The sequence below is a fragment of the Nicotiana tomentosiformis genome, chromosome 9 (genome assembly GCF_000390325.3).
Source record: "Nicotiana tomentosiformis chromosome 9, ASM39032v3, whole genome shotgun sequence".
Classification (NCBI taxonomy): domain Eukaryota; kingdom Viridiplantae; phylum Streptophyta; class Magnoliopsida; order Solanales; family Solanaceae; genus Nicotiana; species Nicotiana tomentosiformis.
In genome coordinates, this window is record NC_090820.1 from 70,985,566 (window position 1) to 71,009,099 (window position 23,534).

Consider the following 23,534-nt stretch of genomic DNA (forward strand, 5'->3'; position numbering starts at 1 on the left):
GTGATTTCAATAGCTTAATTAAATTGAAATGGCTTTGTATGATTTTTATTAAAATCATGGATTAATATAAATATTTTAAAAGTTTATATCATGATTTATATTTTACTTGTCTTTTTATTTAAAATGATAAAGAACATGATTGTTATAATTATTTACTGATTCATATCAAATGTTGGTTGCATTATTTTTTTAAAGCCTTGTCCGAGAAACTTGAGTTGAGAGAGTTTATGATATACTCAGCCCCTGAGGGCCTCCCTCAAGAGGCTTGCTCTTTATACATGTTTCAAGATGAGGTGTGATTCGTGATGCTCGGATAGTGCTAGGATGACTTTCTTCTCGAGGTATATGATGAGACACCTCTTCTATTTTGTGGTAGATGTCATGTTGTTCCCTACTTTCTTTTAAATCGGGAATTGTCCTAAGTATTTATTTGATTCCCATGTCTTAAAGATTCCATAGACAGTTCTCATTCTTCTTAGGTTGTAATTTATAGTTATTCATATGGCATGCATGAAGGAAATATTATTATCTTTATGTATTTTTTATTATTGAAAATGGTTAATCTATTGTGTTTAATGCGATGTTTCTAATCATTAAAAATGTTCATGTTCTCAAAAAAGCTTTCACATACATCTATATGGGTATTATTATACGAGTTTGTTCACTCGGATCGGGTAGGGTACTGGTGCCATTTATATGCTTTTAGGGCGTGACAAACTTGGTATTAGAGGACTAGGTTCTAATTCGAGTCATAGGAAGTCTATAGAATCGTGTATAGTAGATTTATCCTTATCGGTGTATTATGCGCCACACTTATTGTAACGGCCCTATAGGTTGTTTTGAGTACTAGCTCATTTTATTTTGTGTTTTGAGACTTTTCATAGCTCAATTTAATGATTCATAACTTGCTTGCATGGTCCGTGTCGATTTACAAAAAGTTTATATTTAAAATTTTGAAGAAAATATGATTTTTGACTTTAAATATGATTAGAGTTTACCACAATCAATGTTTTTGCTAAACGACCTCGGATCGGTATTTTGACGATTCCGATAGGTTCATATGATGATTTTGGACTTATACACACATTTGATTGGGGTACCGGGTGACCCGAGGCAGTTTCGACGCATTATTGAAAAAATAAAAATTCAAGTTTTGAACTTAAAAAATTTAAGTTTTAATGATCGATTCTTGATATTTGATGTTATTTTGATGATTTGAGCTTGCGATCGATTTTGTATGATGTTATTTGTAATGACCCGATCGGTCTTTTTGTGTGATTGCGCTCCTTTCTCCTTTTGATGCTTCACACATGTGTGTTCATAGTTTTATGACTTACAAGGTTGATTAGTTTTGTTCCGGGAAGATTTTGGGTTTATTTGGACCCTTTGATTCTTGGCTTAGAAGCCTAAGTTGTGCATATTGACCAATAGTTGGCTTTTGTGAAAATGACCCCAGAACGGTATTTTAATGGCTCTGATAGCTTGTCACGACCCAAAAACCCACCGCAGGCGTCGTGATGGCACCTAATCTCTAAGACTAGGTAAGCTGATTGCTAACAACGAATAGGGAATTTTTTAACAATGATAATTTAAAAAAGATTCTAATATATATACCGAAACAAAAGTGTAATAAGCCTACGCTGTAATAATCATAACAATCTCCCAAGATTTGGTAATACAGAGTCACAAACTCTAGCTCAGTACATGGAAACATCTCAAAGATCGAAATACAATATTGTTTAAATAACAAGCTGACAGTACAATGAAAGGAAAGAATTTCAAGGGACTGCGACGACCAAGCATCTCTACCTTGAATTCTCGTGACCAATATGCTAACTCTGCCCGAGTCTGATATCTCCAATACCTGGCTCTGCATAAAAATGTGTAAAAATATAGTATGAGTACACCACGGTCGGTACCCAGTAAGTATCAAGACTAACCTCGATGGAGTAGTGACGAGGTACAAGTCAAGACACTCACTAGACAAAATAACATGTGCAGTATAGAAGTATAAAGCTAATAATGAAAGCAGAAATCAGTAAATGGAAACAAGAATCAACAAGTGATATAAACAGTAAAGCAATAAGAACAATGTGAAGTATCGTTAAAACCAAATAAGGAACACAAAAGACAACCAATTAATCAAGTCGTTCTAACACAAGTTTCACAATAAAATTACTCTGTGATACCTCATCTCATAATCATAAGTCACGGGTCTCAACCCACCATCATATGCTCACGACACCTTGTGCCCACATTTCAAATCACAACCGCACGGATAACCCACGTGTCAATATCTCAATTCGCCTGGCATGATCACAGGCTCACATTCACAAAACGCCCGGTGTGGTCACAGGCTCACAATCACAATCTGCCCGGCGTGGTAACAGGTTCAATATCAACATGAAAACCGATAATACAAGAACACATGGGCATGATTAATTAATGTCAAGTTTCATACTCATGAGCTAGTATAAGTGGCATGCTACGGTGTATGCTTGTGCGAGTGTAGTATTGTATCCTAAGTCAACAAGTAATATCAAAGACATCAAGTTGCTCATCGAAGAAACACAACAAATCACGTAAGATGTATGACATACACAAGGAAAAGCACACCATCACACGAAAATTACCAATACAATGTCCCCAAGCCATCACATATCATCCCTGACATTGCCACCCTTATCTCTCTGATAGCCACACGTATCACTCCGCCCTGGCAATATCATTAGCCACCCATATCACTTTGTATAATAAACACCTTTATCACTCCGTATAATAGCCACCAGTATCACTCCACCCTGACAATATCATTAGCCACACGTATCACTCTGATAGCCACCCATATCACTCTGTATAATAGCCACCCTTATCGCTCCGCCCGGACAATAACACAATAGCCACCTGTATCACTCCGTACATTCAACAACAGTGAGATGCCACCCTTATGCCCTACATAACAATAACGGCGAAATGCTACCCTTATACTCTACATAACAACAACTAAGCCACACAACAATTCACATGTGCTAACTTCACAAAAACACGACATATCGACTCGTATCGCAAGTGCCCATAGGCCACAACCATTTCAAAGATCCAACAATATCAATATTTTCATAACAAATAGCCCACGGCTCAACGCAATGTGTATAGAATCTCAATAACAACAAAATGAATAGGAAAGTAACACAACAAGGAACAACACCCTCATTTAAGACAACTTTAATTAAAATAGATTAATGACTTTTGATAACCTCAATCTTAATTAATTATTTAAGGATAAACTCAATAGTGAAAGTATTTCTATGAAATGGAAAACTTCGAATTCTAGTGTATGAATAGGCTAATAATGAAAGAGATGGAACGGGCTAGCACTACATCTAAATGCATGAGAATAAACCGACAACAAAAGGATATTATGTAACAACAATTTCCACAAAGAGTAACTCCATAATAAAAGAAATCACAATGATAAAATTGATAACAAATTCAAATAAAGCATATAAAAGCAAACTCGACAAGTAAAGAATGTGACATCTAACGACAGCTTCAAATAAAGCATGTGATAGTAGACATGGTGAATAAAAGATATAACATGTGCTAACAATTCCAAATAAGTACATGAAAGAAGCCTAAGATTCTAAGCCAGTCAAGTTTTCACATATAAGCCTGAGTATGTACTCGTCACATCATGTAGACGGCTTTCACATGACACAAATATCACAAACGACTCAAATCCTAAGGGGTAGTTTCCCACACAAAGTTAGGCATGATACTTACCTCACGAAGCTAAACAGATACTCTAAAATAACTTTCTCGTGTGAAACAATCTCCGGACGGCTCAAATCTGGCCAAAATAACTTAATATCATAAATAAAAACCATAGGAAATAATTCCAGATAATAAAGTTTCGACCTTTAATGAAAACTAAAAAGGCAACCAAAACAGTCAACCAAGAGCCCGCACCTCATAACCCGATAAAATTCACAACATGCAAACACCGATTCCGATACGAGTCCAACCATACCAAAATTATCCAATTCCGACATCAAATCAACTTTCAAATCCTCATTTTATATTTTTGAAAGTTTATACAAAAATTCTTATTTTCTCCCATTCAAATCACTAATTTAATGTTAAAAATAAATATGGAATGATGAAATATAATTAAATCCGGATAAAGAACACTTACCCCAATCCAAAGTGTGAAAATCCTCTTCAAATTCGCCCAAATTCGAGCTCCATAGCTCAAAAATATGATAAAATGACCAAGACCTTCAAAATAGAGTACATTAAACACTCCTCTAGAGGTACCCTTCGCGACTGCGGTCAACAACTTAGCGAAAGCGATTCAAAAATTTTCCAGCACAAAATTTACCCTACGCGATCGCGGCCACTTCCCCGCGATCGCGATGAACAAATTACCATTACCCTTCCCAAACTCTTCTCAGACAGTCTGTAGTTTAATAGCCATAACTTTTTGTAAAAAACTCCAAATGACAAACGGTTTATTTTTCTGAAAACTAGACTCAAAGGGCTACAACTTTAATTTTTAGATCATCTCTAAATTCCTTGTAGATTGCAAGATATAAGCTTCTAAAGTCGGATCAGTGACAACAGAATTTCCTCTACGCGATCGCAAAAATGCTTACGCGATCACGATTCACAGTGCCCAAAAATCAAATTTTCTCTTCGCGAATGCAACCAAAAGTCCACGATCGTGATGCATACCCCTATGGCAAAAAACCAGCAATTAAAAATGGCCTAGAAATCGTCTGAAACCACCCCGAAACTCAGCCGAGCCCCTCGAGACCCGGTCCGAACATACCAATAAGTTCCATAACATAATGCGGACCTGCTCGAGGACTCAAATCACATCAAAAAACATCAAAACTACAAATCGCACCTCAAATCGAACTTAATGAACTTATGAACTTTCAACTTCTACAACTCGCGCCAAATCATATCAAATCAACCCGGAATAACCTCAAATTTTGCATGCAAGTCAAAAATGACATAACAGAGCTATTCATACTCTCGGAATCGCAATCCGAGCCCGATTTTCAAATAGTCAACTCCTGGTCAAACCTTTCAACCTTCCAAACCTTCAACTTTCCAATTTTATGTAATATGCATCAAATCAACCCACGGACCTCCAAATCCAAATTCGGGCATACGTCTAAGTCCAAAATTACCATACGAAGCTATTGGAATCATCAAAATACCATTGCGGAGTCGTCTACACAAAAGTGAAACTTCGGTCAACTCTTACCGATTAAGCTTCTAAGACAAGAATCATCCTTCCAAATCAATCCCGAATCATCCGAAAACCAAACTCGACCACACACGTAAGTCATAATACATAACACGAAGCAACTCAAGACCTTAAGCCACCGAACGGGGCGCTAATTCTCAAAATGACCGATTAGGTCATTAGATAGCTCCGTCTCGTGATTTTTGACTTGGGCGTATGCCCGAAATCGAATTTGGAAGTCCGTAGGTTGATTTGTGTTATTTTGCCGAAATTTGACAATTTAAAGTTGAAAAGTTTGACTGTAGGTTGACTTTTGGCTATCGGGTCGGAATGTGATTTTGGAACTTGGAATAGGTTCGTTATGCTATTTAGAACTTGTCTGCAAAATTTGGTGCTATTTGGATTTCAATTGATAGGATTTAGACGCTTAGTTGCAATTCTAGAAATTCTTGAAATTTACTTTGAAATTCATGTGTTTTGGTGTCTGATTCATAGTTGTAGATGTTATTTTTGTGTTTTGATCGCGCGAGCGAGTTCGTTTGATGGTTTTAGACTTGTGTGGATGTTTGGTTTGGAGCCCTGAGGGCTCGGATGAGTTTCAGGCATGTTTTGGACTGGAAATGGAATTGTTGGTGTGTTGGTGCTCTGTTATCGCAATTGCGAGCACCAACCTCGCCATTGCGAAGGTGGCAGGGGGTGATCAGATGTCGCAACTGCGATTGACCCTTTCGCAATTGCGAAGTCAGCATGCTTGGGGCTTGGGTCGCTTTTGCGAATATTTGTAATTGAAATATATTACTTGTAATTGAAGTTTTTATTTCGTGAAATATCTTATTGTTGAGTTATTGGTGTTGAAGTTGAGAAAGTCGTTATCACATTGAGGCGAAGTTGTTAATTATTGAGATATATTTCTTGTTGAGCTATTCACTTTTATTTTGTTATTGTTGAGATTCTTGCATACCTTGTGGTTGAGCCATTGGCTATTTGTTGTGGAAACATTAATATATCTTTTGGCAAGTTGTGGCATATGGGAACTTATGGTACGAGCTGTGATTATATTGTGATATTGATACGCATGCGGTGGTATAAGGCATGGGATTGATACCCATATGGTGAGATAAAGTGGACTTGATACGCGTGTTGCTATTAGGGAAACTGCTTGAAGCCACGTGGTGTGATAAGGTGGGTTCAAACGCGGGTAGCTATTTCGGGAAAAATGATTTTAAAAAAAATAAATGTAAGGCTTCCGCGGTGATATAAAGAAATATTTTAATTGAAATTATGAAAAGTGAATACGAGGCAATACCTCGGTTGTGATACTTGTTATATACGAGGCGGTACCTCATTTGTGGTTCTTGTTGTTTATCTCATGTTGTAAAGAGTTATTGGTGGAACATTTCTTGTTGCTTTGATTATTCCCTGTCTTATCAGTTTTGTCCGTATTTGACTATTGTGGTCCTCTTTAATTGCTTCCTTTATGTTATCTCTATGCTTATAATTCTATCATTAATATATGTTATTAACTTGTTTCATATAATTTATTCCTCCGCCTTCTATTACTTCTCGTTATTATATTTTTATTCTATTTATTATGTCCTAGTAGGTGTCTTGACCTGGCCTCGCCACTACACTACCGAGGGTAGACTTGATACTTATTGGGTATCGTTTTGGTGTACTCATACTACACTTCTGCAAATCCTTTTGTGTAGATCCAGGTATGTCTGCCCATGTTGGACGTTAGTGTTTGGTTGTAGCTGTCATCCGGAGACTTCAAGGTATACCTGCTCGGTGTCCGCATGACTCAGAGTCACCTTCCATTATCTTTCATTCTATTGTATTTCTTATTCATACAGTGTTGTAGTAGATATTCCAGATTATTCTGTAGAACTTGTGACTCAGTTTCACCGATTTTGGGAGAGATGTTGTTGAGATCTTATTTTGGGAAGTTTATTTGAGTTTATCAGTCTTACTTTAGTATTTCTCTTAAGTTATTATTAAATGATAGGCTTACCTAGTCTTAGAGAGTAGGTGTCATCATGACATCCTAAGGTGAGAAATTGGGGTCGTGACAAGTTGGTATCAGAGCTCTAGGTTCATAGGTATTACGAGTCATAAGCAGGTTCAATAGAGTCTTGCGGATCGGTACAGTGACGTTTGTACTTATCTTCAAGAGGCTACAGAAATGTTAGGAAAACTCCACTTCTTTGATTCCTTATCGTGCGAATTAGTTGACTTCGAAAACTAAATATTTGACTTTCTATTCTCTTACAAATGGTGAGGTCACGTGCTGATAGATCCGACGATCAACTACCCGCGCCCTCTGCTAGAGCCGCGGGAGGCCGAGGCCAGGGCAGAGAATGAGGAGGGGCACATGGTGCAGCTAGAGCACATGCCCGAGCTGCGAGAAGAGAGCCACCAGTAGCTCCAGTTGGGGGACAGGCATCTGAGGCGCATGTTGCCACCCCTGCACTTCAGGAGGCCCTCGTACAGTTCTTGAGCATGTTCGGTAACTTTGCTCAGGCAGAATTGATTCCACTTGCACCATCCACATATCAGGATGGGGGATGAGCTCAGACTCCCGCGGCCCGTACTCCCGAGCAGCGGGTCAATGTTGATCAGGTCCCGGAGGTTATGCCAGCACAGCCTGTTGTTTCGGTTCAACCCGAGATTAGGGCAGTGGCATCTGAGGAGGATCATATTAGACTTGAGAGATTAAAGAAATATCATCTTCCTACTTTCAGTGGCTTAGCTTAAGAGGATGCTCAGGATTTTCTAGAGAAGTGCCACTATATTCTTTGTACCGTGGATATTATGGAGACAAGCAGAGTTTATTTTACTACATTCCAACTGTCAGGAGCAGCGTATCAATGATGGCGGGATGGTAGGCCAGCCATTGCAGTTTCACTTACATGGACTCAGTTTTCAGAGATGTTCTTGAGAGAGTTTGTTCCCCAGACCCATTGGGATGCATGGCGCGTAGAGTTTGAGCAGCTGCGCCAGGGTACTATGACGGTGTCAGAGTATGTTGTCAGATTCAATGATTTGTCCAGACATGCACCTGCCTTGGTTTCCACAGCCAGAGAGCAAGTCTGCCGATTCATTGAGGGGCTCAACTATGGTATTAGATTCAGCATGGCTCGTGAGTTGGAGGCAGATACTCCGTACCAGCAGGTGGTAGAGATCGCGCAGAGGTTGGAGGGTTTGCGGGACCGTGAGAGAGAGGACGGGGAGGCCAAGAAGCCTCGAGATTCTGGCAGATATAGTGGTGCCCTCACCCTAATTGCAGCCCGTCATGGTAGAGGCTATGTGAGACATCTAGTTCATTCAGCACTTCAAGCTTCTAGTGGTACTCTTTCTATCCCGAGGTCTCCGGTTTTGCACTATGCTCAGCCACTTTCTAGTGCACGCACGGGGTGCCTTTAGCTATCAGTCCAGCCGACTAGGCCCGAGCCAGTCCCAGAAGCCACGCCCATCGAGATCTTGCTTTGAGTGTGGTGATACCCATCATATGGTGAGGGACTGCCCCAGACTCAAGAGAGGTGCACCTCCACATATTACTCAGGCTCCACGGATCCAGCCAGGTCCGCAGACTTCACAAGCCATGGTTGTTGCTCCAGTTGCCGCTCCACCTGCACAACCATCTAGGGGTGGGGGACGGGTGGGTATAGGTCACCCTAGAGGGGGAGGCTAGGCCAGATTCTACATTTTTTTGGGTAGGACAGAGGCAGTCGCTTCAGACGCAGTCATCATAGGTATGGTTCCAGTTTGTCATAGAGATGCATCAGTCCTATTTGATCTGGGATCCAGTTATTCATATGTGTCATCTTACTTTGCTCCGTATTTAGATATATCTCATGATTCTTTGAGTTCTACTATTTATATGTCTACGCCTGTGGGAGATTATATTGTTGTGGACCGTGTGTATCGGTCGTGTTTAGTTGTTATCGATGGTTTTGAGACCATAGTTGATCTATTGTTACTTAGTATGGTAGACTTTGTTGTTATCTTGGGAATGGACTGCTCCTATCATGCTATTCTGGATTGTCACGCCAAGACGGTGACATTGGCTATGCTCGATGGTGACATACATTGGATTATGTTCCTAGCAGGTTTGTGTTCTTTCTAAAGGCTCAGTGGATGGTTAAGAAGGGGTGTGATGCTTATCTAGCCTTCGTGAGGGATGTTGGTATTGATACTCCTACCGTTGAGTCAGTTCCGATAGTGAGAGACTTCCCAGATATATTTCCAGCAGATCTTCCGGGCATGCCGCCCGATAGGGATATAGATTTTGGCATGGACTTGTTGTCGGACACTCAGCCCATTTCTATTCCACCATATCGTATCGCCCCAGCAGAGTTGAAGGAGTTAAAGGAGCAGTTGCGAGAATTTCTTGATAATGGTTTCACTCGGCCTAGTGTGTCGCCATGAGGTGCTCCGATTTTGTTTGCAAAGAAGAAGAATGGTTCTATGAGCATGTGCATTGATTATCGGCAGTTGAACAAAGTTACTGTAAAAAACAGGTATCCATTATCACACATTCATGACTTATTTGATCATCTACAGGGTGCCAGAGTGTTCTCGAAGATTGATTTGCCGTCAGGGTATCATCAACTGAAGATTCGGGATTCAGATATTTCGAAGACTGCCTTTAGGACTCAGTATGGTCACTACGAGTTCCTTGTGATGTCATTTGGGCTGACCAACACCCCAACAATATTTATGCACCTAATGAACAGTGTGTTCCAGCCATATCTTGATTCATTTGTCATTGTGTTTATTGACGACATCTTCATGTACTCCCACAGTCAGGAAGATCATGAGCAGCATCTGAGGGTCGTGCTCAGACCTTGATAGAGAAGAAGTTGTATGTAAAATTCTCGAAGTGCGAATTCTCATTTGATTCGGTAGCATTTTTGGGTCATGTGGTGTCGAGTGAGGGGATTAAGTTAGATCCAAAGAAGATTGAAGCAGTGTAGAGTTGTCCCAGACCATCTTCAGCTACTGAGATTCAGAGTTTCCTTGATTTGGCCGGGTATTATCGCTGTTATCTAGAGGGTTTCTCATCCATTACTACACCTATGACCAGATTGACCCAGAAGGGTGCTTCTTTCAGATGGCCTGAGGCATGTGAGGCGAGCTTTCAAAAAGCTCAAGATTGCTTTGACTACATCCATAGTGTTGGTGTTGCCTATGGGTTCAGGGTCTTACATTGTGTATTGTGATGCGTCACATGTTGGGCTTGGCGTGGTATTGATGTAAGACGGTAGGGTGATTGCCTACGCGTCTCGGTAATTGAAGGTCCATGAGAAGAATTCTCTGATCCACGACTTGGAGTTGGCAGTTATTATTCATGCATTGAAGATTTGGTGGCACTATTTGTAGGGTATCCCTTGTGAGGTCTATATTGACCACCGGAGTCTACATCATCTGTTCAAATAGAAAGATCTTAACTTGCGGCAGCGGAGATGGTTAGAGTTGCTCAAAGACTATGATATTACCATTTTATATCATCCCATGAAGGCCAATGTGGTGGCCGATGCCTTGAGTCGAAAGGCGAAGAGCTTGGGCAGTTTAGCATATCTACCGGTAGCAAAGAGGCCACTAGCTCTAGATGTTCAGGACTTGGCCAACCAGTTTGTTAGATTGAATGTTTCGGAGCCTGGTCAAGTTCTTGCCTGCATGGTTTCTCGGTCTTCCTTATATGATTGCATCAGAGAGCGTCAATATGACGACCTCATTTGCTTGTCCTTAAAGACACGACTCAGCACGACAATGGCAAGGAAGTTTCTATTGGAGATGACGGTGTGTTGCGGATCCAAGGCCGACTATGTGTGCCCAATATGGATGGGTTGCAGGAGATGATCCTTAAGGAGGCCCACAGTTCGTGGTACTCCATTCATCCAGGTGCCGCTAAGATGTACCAAGATTTGAGGCAGCACTATTGGTGGAGGAGAATGAAGAAAGACATAGTGGAGTATGTAGCTCGGTGCCTAAATTATGAGCAAGTGAAGTATGAGCATCAGAGGCTAGGCAGTTTGCTTCAGAGACTTGAGATTCTCGAGTGGAAATGGGAGCGTGTTGCCATGGACTTCGTTGTTGGACTCCCACGGGCTCAGAAGAAATTTAACGTTGTATGGGTGATTATGGATAGGTAGACCAAATCGGCTCATTTCATTTCGGTGGTGATCACCTATTCTTTAGAGCATCTAGCTCATATCTATACCCGCGAGATTATTTGACTTTATGGTGTACCGGTATCCATTATATCTGATCGAGGTACGCAGTTCACATAGCGTTTCTAGAGAGCTGTGCAGCGTGACTTAGGCACACGGGTTGAGTTGAGTACAATATTTCACCCCTAGACAGACGGACAGTCCGAGTGCACCATTCATATATTGGAGGATATGCTTCATGCCTATGTTATGGATTTCGGGGGTTCTTGGGATCAGTTCTTGCTGCTTGCAGAGTTTGCCTACAACAACAGCTACCAATCGAGTATTCAGATAGCTCCTTATGAGGCCCTATATAGGAGATGGTATTGTTCTCCAATTGGTAGGTTTGAGCCCGGAGAGGCTAAGTTATTGGGCACAGATTTGGTTCGAGATGCCTTGGAGAATGTCAAGTTAATTCAGGATCGGCTTCATACAACCCAGTCTATACATAAGAGTTATGCCGATCGGAGTGTTCGTGATATTGCATTCATGGTTGGAGAGCGAGTTTTGCTCCGGATTTCACCCATGAAGGGTGTGATGAGGTTCGGGAAGAAGGGCAAGTTGATCCCTAGGTATAGCGGTCCTTTTGAGATCCTTGAGATAGTCGGTGAGGTGGCCTACAAGCTTGCATTTCCACTTAGCTTATCTGTAGTTCATCCGGTGTTCCATGTTTCTATGCTTCGGAAGTATTATGGTGATTCATCCCATGTTTTAAACTTAAGCACAGTCCAATTGGAAAAGGATTTGACTTATATTGAGGAACCGGTGGCTATCTTGGACAGACAGGTCCGGAAGTTGAGATCTAAAAACATTGCTTCAGTAAAGGTTCAATGGATGGGTCATCTAGTTGAGGAGGCGACCTGGGAGACCGAGCATGACATGTGGAGTCATTATCCTCATCTATTCATCACTTCAGGTATGTCCTTATGAATGTTCAAGGACGAATGTTTATTTTAAGAGGGGGAGAATGCAACGACCCGACATGTCAATTTGTGTAATTGCGTCTCGTTTCCCCTTTTGATGATTCACACATGTGTGTTCATAGTTTTATGACTTATGGGGTTGATTAGTTTCGTCCTGGGAAGATTTCGGGTTGATTTGGACCCTCTGATTCTTGGCTTAGAAGCCTAAGTTGTGCATGTTGACCAATGGTTGACTTTTGTGAAAATGACCCTAGAACGGTATTTTGATGGCTCCGATAGCTTCGTATCGTGATTTTGGACTTGGGCGTATGCCATCGAATTCGGAAGTCCGTAGGTTTATTTGTGTTGTTTTGCCAAAATTTGGCAATTTGAAGTTGAAAAGTTTGACTGTAGGTTGACTTTTGGTTATTGTATTTGGAATGTGATTTTGGAACTTGGAATAGGTCCATTATGTTATTTAGAACTTGTCTGCAAAATTTGGTGTCATTTGGAGTTGAATTGATAGGATTCAGACGCTTAGTTGCAATTCTAGAAGTTCTTCAAATTTACTTTGAAATTCATGTGTTTTGGTGTCTGATTCGTAGTTCTAGATGTTATTTTTGTGTTTTGATTGCGCGAGTGAGTTTGTATGATATTTTTAGACTTGTGTGGATGTTTTTGGTTGGAGCCCCGAGGGCTCGGATGAGTTTTAGACATGTTTTGGAGTGTTTTGGACTTAAAATGGAATTGTTGGTGTGCTGGTGCTCTGTTATCGCAATTGCAAGCACCAACCTCGCAATTGCGAAAGTGACAGGGGGTGCTCTGATGTCGCAATTGCGACTGACCCCTTCGTAATTGCGAAGTCAGCAGGCCTGGGGCTTGGGTCACTTTTGCGAACATTTGTTCGCTTTTGCGAAGATGTCCATCTTCGCAATTGCGAAGCCTTTGTCACAATTGCGACATTTGTTGAGGCTGTCAGGGTTCACAAATGTGATTCTGGTCCGCAATTGCGAGGGTTCACAAATGTGAACCCTATGTCGCAAATACGACATCTACAGCTGCACAAAAGGACTGGGAGTCGGGATCTTTCAACATATTCTCTCATTTTAGAACTCTAGACTTAGTAGGAGGTGATTTGGAGATGGGATTTTCATCTACAAACATCGGGTAAGTGATTCTAATCATTTTTTAACTACATTTCAACAATATATCTTAGATTTAACATCAAAATCATGTGAATCAAAGAGGAAAAATTGGGAAATTCTGTCAAGGTTTTGAAAAATAAGAAATTGAGTTTTGAGAGACGATTTGGACTCGAAATTTGAAACTAATCATCTATATGGACTCGTGGGGTTATGGGTAGTCAAAATCTACCCTTGGACTCGGGTTTTGACCGGGCGGGCCTCGGGTTGACTTTTGTTAACTTTTTGGGAAAAGTGTAAAGATCATAGCTTTTTCTATTGTAATTGGTTTCCTTTGTATTGTTTGATGATATTCAGTCAATTTTGGTTAGATTTGAGCCGTGTGGAGGTGAATTTTAGGGAAAAAGCTATTTTCAAGGGTTGAGTTGGCCTAGTTGAGGTAAGTATCTTGCCTAACTTTATGTGGGGGAACTACCCCTTAGGAATTGGTTTGTTTGTACTAATTGTGTTATGTAAATGTCGTGTACACAAGGTGACGAGTGGGTATACGGGTTATATTTGGTTTTTGACCGATTTAGGCTATTTAGACTCTTTTCATGCTTCTAATTGAATTGTTTTAACATGTTATATCTCCATTGTTAATCCACCCATTCATGTGCTAATCTACCTTTACATGCTTTATTGACATTGTTAACACTTGTTTCATCTCTTACTTGCTAATTTGCTTTTATATGCTTAGTTGAAGTTATTGCCTTCCTTGTATTTTGTTACATCTTTAAATTGTTGAATTACTTGTAATTGAAGTTGTTATTTCGTGAAATATCTTATTGTTGTGTTATTGGTGTTGAAGTTGAGAAAGTTGTTATCACATTGAGGCAAAGTTGTTAATTGTTGAGATATCTTTCTTGTTGAGCTATTCACCATTATTTTGTTATTGTTAAGATTCTTGCATACATTGTGGTTGAGTCATGGGCTATTTGTTGTGGAAACATTAATATATCTTTTGGCAAGTTATGGCATATGGGCACTTGTGGTGCGAGTTGTGATTAGATTATGATATTGATACGCATGTGGTTGCATAAGGCTTGGGGTTGATACGCATGCGGTAATATAAGGTGGGCTTGATACGCGTGTTGCTAGTAGCGGAACTGCTTGAAGCCATGCAGTGTGATAAGGTAGGCTAAAACGCGGGTAGCTATTTCAGAAAAAATAATTAAAAAAAAAAACAAATGTAAGGCTCCCATTGTGATTGAAATTATGAAAAGTGAATACGAGGCGGTACCTCGATTGTGATTCTTGTGATGTACGAGGCGGTATCTCATTTGTGATTCTTGTTATTTATCTCATGTTGTAAAGCGTTATTTTTGGAACACTTCTTGTTGCTTTTATTCTTCCTTGTCTTATCAGTTTTGTCCGTATTTGACTATTGTGATTCTCTTTAATTGCTTCCTTTATGTTATCTCTATGCTTACAATTCTGTCATTAGTCTATGTTATTAACTTGTTTCATATCATTTATTCCTTCGCCCTCTATTACTTCTCGTTATTATGTTTTCATTCTGTTTATTATGTCCTAGTAGGTATCTTGACCTGATCTTGTCACTACTCTACCAAGGTTAGGCTTGTACTTACTGGGTACCGTTGTGGTGTACTCATACTACGCTTCTGCACATCATTTTGCGCAGATCCAGGTACGTCTACCTATGCTAGACATTAGTGTTTGGTTGTAGTTGTCATCCGAAGACTTTAAGGTATACCTGCTCGGCGTCCGCAGGCCTCAGAGTCACCTTGCCTTATCTTTCATTATGTTGTATTTCTTATTCACAGTGTTGTAGTAGATATTCTACATTATTCTGTAGAGCTTATGACTCAGTTCCACCGATTTTGGGAGAGACGTTGTTGAGATCTTAATTTGGGAGTATATTTGAGTTTATCAGTCTTGCTTTAGTATTTTTGTTGATTATTTCTGTTAAGTTATTATTAAATGTTAAGTTTACCTAGTCTTAGATACTAGGTGCCATCACGATATTCTAAAATCCTTTCCTACGTGAATCAACCTCCGGACGGCTTGAATCTAGCCAAAATAACTTAACAATATCAATAAAATCTATAGAAAATAACCTCAAATAATAAAGCTTCGATCTTGAACAAAAATAAAAAAATTCAACCCGCGCCTACTTCTCGGAATCCGACAAAAGTCACAAATTCCGAACACTCATTCCAATACGAGTCCAACCATACAAGTTTCATCCAATTTTGACTCCATATCGGGGTTCAAATCCCAAATTTACACTTTTTATAAGGTTTTACTAAAATCCTCAATTTTCACTTAGATTCATCATTAAATTGCTAAAATAATGGTTATAATCATGAATAATAATCAACTCCGAGTCAAAAATACTTACCCAAATCCAAATCCTGAAAATCCCCTCCAAAATCGCCCAAATACGAGCTCTCAATCTCAAAATATGTTAAAATAATAAAAACCCTAGAAATATAATTCTTAAATAGCTGCCCAGTGATACATTTCACGATCGGGGGACCTACTTTGTAATCGTGAAGCACAAACTAAACGCTTCCTTAGAAGACCCTACGCGAACATGATGCCTATCACAGCTGGGCCTACGCGAAGGCGGTCCTTCACACGTGATCGCGAAGGGTAAAGGCCTGACGCACCCAACTAGGCTTCCCTTCTACGCAAACACGATGCCCAGGTCGCGAACGTGAAGGCCACTGTCCCTCAAGCTACGCGAACGCAGCCTCCCCATCGCAAACGCGAAGGGAAACATAACCTGCCACCAAAATACTCTCCGTGATCGCGAAGAACACCAGAAGTCATCAGTTCCAAATCATGGTGAAATGGTTCGAAACCCATCCGAAACACACCCGAGGCACCGATACCCCATTCAAGCACACCAATCAATCCCAAAACATAACACGGACCTACTCGAGACTTCAAATTATACAAAATATCATCAAAACAACGAATTGCATCTCAATCCAAACTTAACAAACTAATCCAAATTTCCAAATTCAAAACTTACGCCGAACATGCCTAAACAACTCGGAATGATCTCCAATTTTACACACAAGTCATAAATCACCATACGAACCTATTCCAAGGTTCGGAATCCCAAACGGACATTGATAACCACAAGGTCAACTATGGTTCAAACCTATGAACTTCTAAACTTTCAAACTTCCAACTTTCGCCAATTAGAGCCGAATCACCATCGGAACCTCCAAATCCAAATACAGACATAACCTAAGTCCAAAATCTTCATCCGGACCTAACAGAAATATCAACCTACCATTCCGGGATCAAATACACAAAAATAAAACTTGGTCAACACTTCCAACTTAAACTTCCAAAATAGGAACTAAATATTCCAATTCAATCTAAAACCTCCCTGAAACCAAGTCAATCATCCCCGCAAGTCACATAATAACCAATACACCTACGGAAAGCATCAAACATGGGATCTGAACAAATACACAAGATGACCGGCCAGATCATCATAATAATCCATGCACGTAATATAAAAAAAATTGAAATAGAGACATATCTTATAAGATACATTATATATGCTTGAAAATTATACTCAATTATTTTATTATTTCAACATTATATCATATGCTTAAAAATTATTTTTTACTCTTTTACATCATAAATAGGATTTATTTGTTCTATAGGTAAGCCCATAATATAGATTAAAAATATTAAAAATAATTAATATTAAAACTTTAAAAAAACAACAAATATTAGTAATTTATAGGGCAAAATAGGTATTTGACCAGCATAAAGTATGAGAAATCTAGTTAGTGACCTTCTGAGAATATGCATAGTTAAATAGCTTTTGTGTTACAAACAAAAGAAACATGATGTTACTAAATAATTTTAGATAGATGCTTCACCATTTGAGTAATGGATTCGAAAAAAGACTAACTCTAGAAATAAGACTAATGCACTTAGGCTTGAAAACTTGCAAACAAGAAGGGAAAGGCGAACATAATCATATAGCCTTTTATCAGAATAATTTCTGATACAGTTTAAGAGCTGATCTTATAAACGAAGTAATGCCCATCTACGATATTTCCTAGTCAAGCAAACAAAGATTATCGACACCTTGGTTACTTATGTACATGATTATACAATCTTCTCAAACTTTTGTCAATTTTAATTAATGAAGATCTAACCGAAATAATCATCCACCCAATTTATTAAATTAACAATAGCCGGCGGATGTATAATGGGGACAAATTGCAGGAGTTGGGGGATAATTGATGGTAATGGAGGCCTGGATGAGTAGCGGGGATGCGAGTAGCATGTGGGCTAGGACAACAAATTGCATTAGGGAAACAATTAGAGAGGAGGTATTAGGGGTCTCGAAGGGGTACTCTGGTGTACACAGAGGGAACTGGTGATGGAATGGAGAGGTTCAAGAAAAAGTAAAAGCGAAGAAGGCAGGGTATTTAAAGTTAGTGAAGAGCAACGACGAGAGGGAGAAGAGGGAAAACAAAGAGTGGTATAGACAGCAAATAAAGAGGCAAAGCTAGCGGTTACGACGGTGAAGTCGGTAGCGTTTGAACACATGTATAAAGAACTGAGGGACAAAATTGGGGACAAGAAGTTATACAGGCTAGCCAAGGCGAGAGAGAAAAAGGCTCGTGACCTGGACCAAGTAAAGTGTATCAAAGACGAGGAAGGCAAGGTATTGATATGGGAGGCACAGATTAAACGGAGATGGCACACATACTTCCTAAATCTCTTGAATAAAGAGGGGAGAAGACTATTATGTTGGATGATTTGGAGCACTCCAAGAGTAGTTGAGACTTTAGGTATTATAGGCATATAAAGGTCGAGGAGCTTGTAGGTGCTATGCGTAAGATGAACAAGGGTAGAGTGGTAGGACTAACGAGATCCTGGTGAAATTATGAAAAAGCGCGGGCAGAGTTGGTTTGGAGTGGCTAACTAGGTTATTTAATATTATTTTTAGTACGTCAAAAAAACCCGAGGAATGAAGGTGGAGTACGATAATTCTATTGTACAAGAACATGGGTGATATTTAAAATTACAATAACTAAGGAGCATTAAGCTACTAAGGTACACTATGAAAGTGTGAAAGAGGGTGGTGGAGATAAGGGTGAGGGGGAGTGTGTCTATTTTCGAGAAGCAGTTCGAATTCATGCCGGGGAGATCGATAACAAAATTCATTCATCTTGTGAAGAGATTAGTGGAGCAGTACAGGAAGAGGAAGAAAGATTTGCATATGTTATCACCATGTTGTATGGAGCGGAGTGTTGGCCAGTTAAAAATTCTCAGGAATGACGACATTTAGGACATGGTAGGTGTGGGCTCCATGGTGGACAAAATGGGAAAAGCGAGGTTGAGATAGTTTGGACATGTGAACGATAGATCTTCGAATGCCCCAGTGAGGAAGTGTGAGAGATTGACAATGGAGAGTATCAGGAGAGGTAGAGGTACGTCGAAAAAGAATTGGGGAGAGTTGATTAGGCAGGACATAGCACATTACCGAGGACATGACCCTTGATACGAATGTGTGAATGTCGAGAATTAGGTAAAAGGTTAGTGGACAGTCGAGCGTCTTTCCTCTCATACCAGTATTGGTAATGTTATTCTCATATTTTCATATTCTTATATTTCTATTAATACCTGATATTGTTCATCATTCGTATTTACTTTTATTTGTTGTTACTGCTTCACTTCTATGACTTCTACACTATTGCATGTCTTCGGCTATACTTTTGTAATTATGCATGCTAACTTTGAGTAGAAGGTGTATCGAAAACAACCTATGTACTTGCATAAAGGTAGAGGTAAGATTGCATTCTCAGTACACTTTCTAGACCCCCACTTATGAAACTATACTGAGTAAGTTATTGTTGTTAGTTAGCGAATATATAATATAATGTGTATAATCATGTAAAATCTATATATGCGGCCGGTTATTTGTGTAAAGATTCCAAAATAAATCAACCGATTTCTAGTGGTGATTCCTCGCAATAATTTGGTACAGCACTAATAATTTTCATAAATATTTTTCCTTACGACTGACAACCCTTAACGAAAACCTGTACTGCATTTCTTACAAAGATTGGGCAACATTCTAATGGTTTAATCCTTGTTGAAATAAATAGCATCAACGAATCCATATTTGAACAATCAATATGAATTCTCTGGATCCATGCCTTTAGGAAAGACTCTGATCCTTGGGCGAGCTCCTGCATATTCAATGACTATTTGTTCTGTTTGGACTATCTTTATTAACATTTCCATCATACATGGATTCTACCTTCCTTTTGTGAAGAACTTCTGTGAAAGATTCCTAAGAAGAGCGAACGCAATCTTTTACGATACATTGGAACAATCTTCTATAACTAATGAGATCGTGAAGTTTTTATCTGTGTTTATACATGTGATTATATTGATAACTAGGGAAACAAATATAGATCATTCGGGGAACGGTGTGTTTTTGTCTTTCCTTCAACTGTATGCAAGCTTTCGAAAGATATGAAACTTTCTTTTCTATGGTGAAATTCACCGCAAATAAATTATTACGGTGGAATAGTACTGATAAGTAAAATGGGACATCACCTCATTTAGAAGGTATACATTATGGAAAAGCAAATTGCTCAATCAAAAATTTGAGTTCAAGAGCCAGACTATATACATACAAAGAATATTAAACTAAGAACTATAACCCAATTGGTACCTCTCTTCTCTTCTCCGTTTAAATATGTTAAAGAACCAAAAACAAAAACCTGTAGCCACGTTATTGCCGGCTCACAAACTGTATCATATCTGCCTTCATTGAATATAATGTACGTACACTTTTACACCTGTAAATTAGAGATGAGCTCGTTACTTAGATATCTATTTTACTTGCAAAATGCTAAATGGTTAAAGTTGATGAGCGTATGGGGTGAAATTGGTTGATAATAGGTGGTCGAATGGTGAGGTGACACGTGGAACCGAAGACATGCAAAAGATGAGTCAGCAAATAACTGATACTGGGTGCGAAATGTGTAATCGGTACTGGATGGACCTCGAAGGAAGCATAGCCGATAATAAAGATCTAAAGGTTTGACATCGGATAACATTTAATGACCAACCGTTACAGAGAATATCTGCATTCAAAGCTAGCTGTTATGCACCCATCAATGATATTTTATTTCCCATTCAAGAGGAGCTTGATTTTAGGATTTTGTCTCCCTAAGTAGGGCTATAAATAGCAGTATTGTCAAAGGTACGCTTAAAGCGCGCTTAAGCCCTGAAGCGAGGCTCAAAATATGTTGAGCGCTTTGCCTTGCTTGATGAGCGCTTCAGTGTCGTCATCAAGGCTCTAAATATATTGAGCGCTTCACCTTGCTTGATGGGCACTTCAGTGTCGTCATCAAGGCTCTAAGGCATACTTTTTCTTGCCAATGAGCGTAATCCCGAAAATGCGGCGATGTTTCACTTTATCGTAATTTTTTTCAATTTCTTTATCCATATATTTGTTATTGCTTATAATTTTTATTCTTGTACGACACTTACATTTTTGTATTTTATCTCTCTTGCACCTTTTCATTAAAGCACACGTTAAAGCGCCTAAAGCCCCGATGGACCTTAGAGCTTTTTGCGCTTTTCACCTTTGATAACACTGATAAATAGCAGGATTAACAACCATTGTAGGGACATGAAACTCTCTGCACACAAAAGCTATAATCTATTATCTTGTTGCGCTAGATCTAAATAGTTTCGCAATTGCATTTACTTTTGCTCTCGGAAAGACTGAGCTTTGAGTTAGGCTTGTCATCTCTTTCAATTTCAGTCGTTGATCTTATTTTTGTTCCTATTTATTTATCGTTTTGGGTCAAATTGATTAGCTTGTTTATAAATCACGTTATAAATTCAACAGTAACGTTTTACGGATAAACAATGAGTATATTAACTAATTCTTTAATAATATTTCCCATCTAATCATCCTTTTATAACAAGTATATAAACGATCCTATTTCACTAATCAAAATGAGAAAAAGAAATTTCCCACTTTCTTCTTCATTTTTTTTATAGGTGTCAACTTTGGACTATTCTAACGCACACATTTGCTTTCTGTTTGATATTTCTGATCATTTTTTACAGAAACTTGAGAAGTGCGAAAGCTGAAGCAATGACTAAAGATGATAAGAAAACACACAGAATGACTTACCAGCAGCTGAGGTACCCTTAGGAATACGGAGGACAAGACATATAGAAGACCTGATACAACTAAAGCCGCAACTATGTTGTAGCCAAGACGTTTATTGTCTTTCATCGGAATAAATGTGGATTTCAAAGTGTTTGTCAATTCGAATAATCTGTGAGAAACCTGCACATAGATAAAGAAACGGGAAGTTGATTCGTGCATTCATGTGTTCCTCTCGAAAAACAAATCTACTTACTGCGACATATATGGCAGTAGTAAGCATGAAGTTCAGCAATGGGTAGTCCGGGATCAAACATAGCAACCTTTTAGGCTGTCCATCTGGAACACCAGATCTGCATTTATTTATAGATACGTTAAACACGCACATACGTTTTATACACAATTCATTTTTTTCTAACAAAAACAGTAGTACTAAGATTTCTTTGTTTCCATAAAATCACTTTGTTAGAGATTACAGCGGCCACTGTGCCAAACGTTAGCCAACTCCAGCATCCCGAGGTGACCGAAATAACTATAGTATAACCAACTCAATGACAATTACCAAATAAGATAAGAGCTTGAGGAACACTACATAATAAACAGCCAAAAGTGAAACTCATATCAGGTCTTCTGATAACATTCTATGGTCTTATGCTTAGATGTGCAGATCAGAGGAAGGGTAAAAATTCATGAATAAATAAGAACAAGCGAAGCATGCTGTCTTAAAAACCATGTACGATTTCCGTAACGACCCGGCCGGTCGTTTTGAAAGAATTAGCCCCGAACACCTAATTATTGCTTCCTCTACTTCATTTTGTGGTTATATAACTTGCCGGTAGGATTTGTTTTCAGTTTCAGAGTGAAATGGGATACATAGTCCCTAAAATGGAAGTTTAAGTTCTAGGAATCGGTCGTAGGTTGAATTGTGTGAAGAGGACTCCAGAATGGAGTTCTGACAGTCCCAGTAGTTCCGTAGGGTGATTTTGGTCTTAGGAGCATGTTCGGATGTGGAATTGCAGGTCCGTAGGTCATTTTAGCGTTAATTGGCGAAAGTTGAAAAATTGGGTGATTTTTGGGAAGTTGACCGGTAGTGGACTTTTTGATATCGGGGTCGGATCTCGATTTCGAAAAGTTGGAGTAGGTCCGTAATGTCAATTATGACTTGTGTGCAAAATTTGAGGTCAATCAGACTTGATTTGATAGGTTTCGGCGTCAGATGTAGAAGTTTGAAGTTTTAAAGTTCATTAGGCTTGAATCGATGTGTAATTCATATTTTAACCGTTGTTTGATGTGATTTAAAGGCTCGACTAAGTTCGTATGATATTTTAGGACTTGTTGGTAAGTTTGGTTGAGGTCCCGGAGGTCTCGGGTGGATTCCCGATGGTTAACGGATCATTTTTGGACTTAGAAGATTTCTGGTGTTGGGCTAGTTCTTGTGTCATCGCACCTGCGGTGGGTTTGGCCGCAGGCGCGGTCTCGCATATGCGAGCTTGGAGTCGCAGATGCGGGGATGGGGGGAAATGGCCAGTGTTCGCAGATGCGACGTGAAAACCGCAGGGGCGGAGTCGCTTCTGTAGAGGAATGAGCGCATAAGCGGAAGGGAGGCCTGTTGGTCGCAGAAGCTGACTTGGTCCACAGGAGCGGGTGTGCAGAAGCGCTCCTTGGCCGCAGAAGCGGAAGCACAGATGCGGATTTAGGTCCGCAGAAGCGGACGTACCTGGACTAAGTTAGAACCACACCTGCGAAGGAAATTCACAGGTGCGGAGCCACAAATGCGGCTGTAGACTCGCAGAAGCGATTTCGCTGGGCAGAAAAGGGGCAATTCCGAGGGTT

General features: G+C 39.6%; 1 long non-coding RNA gene across 1 annotated transcript; it reads right to left on the reverse strand.

The window, feature by feature from the left end:
* Positions 1-20,078: 20,078 nt before the first annotated feature.
* LOC108942986 (uncharacterized) lies at positions 20,079-22,113 on the reverse strand. Its single transcript, XR_011410908.1, has 3 exons — positions 21,958-22,113; positions 21,726-21,884; positions 20,079-20,373 (listed from the first exon to the last, which is right to left on the reverse strand). It is a non-coding gene; the product is annotated as an uncharacterized lncRNA (long non-coding RNA).
* Positions 22,114-23,534: the final 1,421 nt, after the last annotated feature.